The following is a 6012-nucleotide window of genomic DNA, read 5'->3' as shown; positions in this document are numbered from 1 at the left end:
AACTTTTTTTTAAATTTTTTTTAAATGGTTTACTGAACAAGTTGCTCTTTCTTTAAATGCATTCAGTTATAGTTTAAATGTTCTTAGTGATAAAAATCTACCTCAGCTTATGCTTAAAGCTATAGGGAGCCGTTTTACATTATAAGGTTACAATTAGATTTACTGAACAAGTTGCTCTTTCTTTAAATACATTCAGTTATAGTTTAAATGTTCTTAGTGATAAAAATCTACCTCAGCTTATGCTTAAAACTATAGGGAGCCGTTTTACATTATAAGGTTACAATTAGACCTAACAACTTAACCCAAACTTAAATTTCATTACTATTTATTTTTAAATAGATTATCATACAGCGATCTGTCATGCCACATCAAAGACTGTCAAAACGCCATTATTATTTGAATTTCCGGAGAAAAAAAAAAAACTATTCGTTCGGTTCACATGCGTACCGAACCGAAAGACCCGTACCGAAACGGTTCGGTATGAATACGTGTACCGTTACACCCCTAATAAAGACCCAATGGGGTATGTGTCGAACATCACCTGACCAAACTGGAAAACAGGTCTCATTGCATCTGCTTGTTAGAGAAAGTGCATTACAGCATTATGAACTGATGGTAATATCTATGGACTTTTAAGGTAATCGGTTAACCTACCTAGTTTTTTTGTTGTTGCCATTTTATTCAATCTTAATATCAGAATGTTAGTGAGAAGAAGAGAAAACAAACTCCTAGATATCAATCTGCATATGTGATGGACATCAGTTATGATCATCTTTAGTATCTGCTTTGAAGCAATCTATAGAGTAAAACAGCTCCAAATTTAATGAAGCACATGCAAAAGATCTGAACCGGAAGTGACGTGACATGTTTTACAGCATGCAGAAGTTTGTTGTGCATAACCCCCATTTATATACTGTGAAAAGTTATTACAAATGTGTAAAATATTATTTGGAAAATATTTAGTTTATATTTTTAATTTTTTACTTCTCACTATAATACGTATACATCTATTATTTATGAATCTTATTTTTAAATTTTTTTTAACCCGTTTTCTCTAAACTTTTTTCTACCTAACACCTAAAACTCCCATGTGGAGCAAAGTTTGAAAGCCTCTCTCCTTAGACATTAAAAAAAAAAAAAACTGCTTATACTTACTTGACTGCACTGCTTTCTTCTTTCCTGCAAAACAGCAATATTATTGTTAATATTTAATAAGAACATTAACAAGCTCTTAAAGTCAAGTCTGTCACCTTGAAAAGGACACTAGACGTTTCTAAAAATATTGTGTAACAAAACTGTCTATGAACATGGGCTATGCTTAGAAGATACATAAGATAACATACAAATTAATAATTTAATGACAAGAACAATGTTTACGAAGTACATTGTTATAATATGAACCACAAAATAAATAAGGGTTAATGACATTTTGACAGTATGCACACTACTAAAGAGCTCCTCAACAAACTTGACCTCTCACCTCCATATGAAAGTTTGTAGTACATGAAAGTCATGATTCCTACACCAACCCACATCTCCTGGTATGCTTTGGTGTAGTAGGGGGCCACCTTAGTCCACCAGCCAGCGAATGCACCGCCTGCCATCTAGTGATCAAAACAAGGATGCATGAACATTTGTCTAAAAGGCTTCAAAAACATGTAACATTACCATACATATGTTTGAACGTGCAAATGCTATGAGCCACGTTATAAGAATGACCCATAGGGTAACACGACACAAACAGCACTTTCAAGGACATTAATCATATATTCATAGACCAGCTCGAGAAAAATGAACACTATTAGACTTTAATATACGGAGTCATTAAGATGGTGACAAAAAAGGGCAAAAACACTCAGTATTCAGTTCAGTTTAAAGATAACGCGTCACTTGAATGGCAAAAGGAACAACAGCTCTTTTCAACGTCTAACGTTAATACAGAAATAAAATTATCGTAGAGATTATGAAAAACATTCCGCGGTTCACGTGTGCCATTCAAGTGTCAAGCTTGGGCCATTATTAACCAATGTTGATTCATTTAAGGCGCTCGGCAAGGCCTTATATGGTCCAATAACCGAAACAAATACGTTAATGTTTTAAACGACAGGGAATCTTCTTGAAATGGTCAGTGCTAAATTAAAATATGCCAACTGAAAACATATACATTTATTATAAGAAAACGTACTCACCTCAAGTATATAAGTGCACTGGACCACTCGGAGAAGGTCACTCACTGTTCAGCGAGAGCTCAGTAGGGGAGACAGCGGAAGATCTTCTTCTTCTTCTTTTTTGGTGTTTATTGGCGGTTGGCAACCTAACTGACTGGTGCATTACCGCCACCGACTGGAATAAAGTATGGATCCGGATTTTGCTTGTAGGACAAAATAAACCATAAAAACCAATCAAAACAAATAAATAAACTAGAAATAAAAAAATTAAAAAACAATCAAAAAGACTATATTCTTTTATACGAGTCGATTTAACCAAATCATGGTGACAAAAAATCCCAATGACTTGATTCCGTACTATAATCCCCTGTCTTGGTTTTGGGTTTTCTTCTTCTTCTTTAGATTGATGGCTGACAACCAATTTTAAAAGTGCATTATCGCCACATACCAGACTGGAGTGTGGAGCAGTATATGACAAACAAGGGAACTAATTATATTCTTTCCATCAATCCTGTATTTTTTTTAGGTAAATCATGAGATGTTTGACCACATTCCAAGTACTTCCTTCTAAAAGCTTCTGAACATTAACATTTACAATGTCTTTCTTTAGCATTTGAAACATTTCCCTTCTTTCCTCCTCATATTTCCTACATTCCAATAAGACATGTAACACTGATTCCGTTACCTCACAATTTTCCACAATTCCACAATATTCACAATTTGCCTATTTTGAATATTGTCTGATTCAGTCCAGTATGTCCTATTCTAAGCCGAGTGAACAAAACCTCTTCTTTTCGGTTTCTGCCCCTCATTCTGCCAACACCGACTTTTTCCTGAATATTATAAAGATGTCGACCCGTATCGTTTATATCCCAGTATTGTTGCCATTTATCCGTCATTCGAGATTTTATAATACTCTTTCCCTCAGTTCTACTTAATGGGACATTTAAATCCACAGTTTGTCTTTTCAATGACAATTTAGCCAGCTTATCAACAGCTTCATTTTCCTCAACTCCTACATGAGCAGGAACCCAAACAAAGCCAACGTTCAAGCCCTTCTCATGTAAACAGAATATGTTTTGATGAATTTCATTAATGACATCTAATCTGCATGATTTCATAGTTTTAATGCTTAAAAGAGCAGACCAGCTGTCCGATGCAATTATTGCATTATTCACATGATTGACAGCGGAAGATCTCTGTAGATTTCCGCATTGTAATTAAAAGCACCGGCACCAAAATAAAAGTTCGTGTATGAAAAAATTTTTTTTTTGTAACGCTTACATTTTTCGTTGTCCTTATTGTCTCTTCTTTAGACATACTTAAAATCGGATTTTCAATTGGATGAAAATTTAATTAAATTATAATGTTAGGAGATTTTATAATACTCTTTCCCTCAGTTCTACTTAATGGGACATTTAAATCCACAGTTTGTCTTTTCAATGACAATTTAGCCAGCTTATCAACAGCTTCATTTTCCTCAACTCCTACATGAGCAGGAACCCAAACAAAGCCAACGTTCAAGCCCTTCTCATGTAAACAGAATATGTTTTGATGAATTTCATTAATGACATCTAATCTGCATGATTTCACAGTTTTAATGCTTAAAAGAGCAGACCAGCTGTCCGATGCAATTATTGCATTATTCACATGATTGACAGCGGAAGATCTCTGTAGATTTCCGCATTGTAATTAAAAGCACCGGCACCAAAATAAAAGTTCGTGTGTGAAAAAAAAATTTTTTTTGTAACGCTTACATTTTTCGTTGTCCTTATTGTCTCTTCTTTAGACATACTTAAAATCGGATTTTCAATTGGATGAAAATTTAATTAAATTATAATGTTAGCACCACACGACACAGACAGACAGACAGACAGATAGATACCTGGTCTGAAAAACAAGAAAAAAAAAAGTATCTTATAAAAGTTGACTTGGCAACACTGGTGTGAGAAATAACTATAAAAATACAAATTAAATTTTGTTAATTTAATTGTGCAGACATTTCACTGACAAAGGACATGAGGATAACAATAAAGCAGGCTCCACAGAAGCAAATAAATAAAATGAAGCATGTTACACAAAAGTATCAGTATTGTTTCTTTTTCTTTCTGTAGAAGAGGCAACAACAAAAGTATACACAGAAAATGTGATGACAATATTTATACAATATACTACATTTGATTTTGCATCTACAGGCTTTTGTGGTAATAAACACAGCATCCACTCTAGAGAACTTCACGTTGTCTGACCCAACACTTATTCAGCAGTCAAAAGTAATTGTCACATGTTTGCTTTTACCCTGTTTAACACTACTGTGAGATGGAAGCTTTATGAACAGCTCACTGTGAGCAACTACCAAAACTGTACTTTGTCTGCCACCTTCAGGCCATGCTAAATAACAAACACAGTTCTGTCACTATATGATAAAAGACAAGAAAAGATTGCAACTGTGATCTAAAAAGCATGGGAGAGGTGAGAGTGCTACTGTAGGTAGTTCATGGGTACATGCAGCAAGCAGGACCACTGATGCGCAAAGGCATTGGTGCAATCCTCTCCCCTCAGGCTAATCTCTGCTCTGTAATCCAGAAATATAACGCTGACAAAATGACAGATTAGGTTGGATATCTGGGTTGACTGCTCTGGGTGTATGTGCTTATGTGTGTGTACTATTTTCAGTTTGACCATTAGCTGTAGACCCTGGAAAGCTACAACACAAAGAAAAGGTGTTATTGTAATTAGAAACAAATGCACACAAATGCAAAGGCAGTTCTAAAGTTAGACAGTAACATTAAAGTGAAGCATGTTACACAAAAGTATCAGTATTGTTTCTTTTTCTTTCTGTAGAAGAGGCAACAACAAAAGTATACACAGAAAATGTGATGACAATATTTATACAATATACTACATTTGATTTTGCATCTACAGGCTTTTGTGGTAATAAACACAGCATCCACTCTAGAGAACTTCACGTTGTCTGACCCAACACTTATTCAGCAGTCAAAAGTAATTGTCACATGTTTGCTTTTACCCTGTTTAACACTACTGTGAGATGGAAGCTTTATGAACAGCTCACTGTGAGCAACTACCAAAACTGTACTTTGTCTGCCACCTTCAGGCCATGCTAAATAACAAACACAGTTCTGTCACTATATGATAAAAGACAAGAAAAGATTGCAACTGTGATCTAAAAAGCATGGGAGAGGTGAGAGTGCTACTGTAGGTAGTTCATGGGTACATGCAGCAAGCAGGACCACTGATGCGCAAAGGCATTGGTGCAATCCTCTCCCCTCAGGCTAATCTCTGCTCTGTAATCCAGAAATATAACGCTGACAAAATGACAGATTAGGTTGGATATCTGGGTTGACTGCTCTGGGTGTATGTGCTTATGTGTGTGTACTATTTTCAGTTTGACCATTAGCTGTAGACCCTGGAAAGCTACAACACAAAGAAAAGGTGTTATTGTAATTAGAAACAAATGCACACAAATGCAAAGGCAGTTCTAAAGTTAGACAGTAACGTTAAAGTAATAGCTCTAAGAACATTAAATGATCAGAATGAAAATGCTGTAATTATTTACTCACCCTCATGTCATACCTATATGCTTTTTGATGCTTTAATTTTGTCCATAAAACACAAGTTTTTTGAATATGCACTTGGCAAAAATTCGTCAAGTTTCAAATTTTTATAAAGCAATATAAAAGCATAAAAAGTAGTCTGACTATAAATAGACACAATTTAAATAATAATAATAATAATAATAATACATTTATATAATTATAAACTATTTATTTTAAATAATTGTTGATTTTTTTTTAATTGAAAAAAAAAAAAATCAACTCCCCCA

The 6012-nt window shown here is 34.5% G+C and overlaps 1 long non-coding RNA gene across 1 annotated transcript in view; it reads right to left on the bottom strand.

Annotated features, from left to right (window-relative positions):
* LOC107743989 (uncharacterized) overlaps window positions 1-2297 on the bottom strand; it is a 3024-nt gene extending 727 nt beyond the window's left edge. Inside the window, exons 1-3 of the long non-coding RNA XR_001640449.1 lie at window positions 2190-2297; window positions 1481-1604; window positions 1156-1179 (exon numbers count right to left, since the gene is read on the bottom strand). This is a non-coding gene — a long non-coding RNA (uncharacterized LOC107743989). The remainder of the gene's footprint in view (window positions 1-1155; window positions 1180-1480; window positions 1605-2189) is intronic.
* Between the last annotated feature and the right edge of the window lie 3715 nt (window positions 2298-6012).

The sequence above is a fragment of the Sinocyclocheilus rhinocerous genome, unplaced genomic scaffold, assembly GCF_001515625.1.
Source record: "Sinocyclocheilus rhinocerous isolate Xijiao unplaced genomic scaffold, SAMN03320098_v1.1 scaffold2542, whole genome shotgun sequence".
NCBI lineage: Eukaryota > Metazoa > Chordata > Actinopteri > Cypriniformes > Cyprinidae > Sinocyclocheilus > Sinocyclocheilus rhinocerous.
This window is presented reverse-complemented; position numbering and strand designations above follow the sequence as displayed.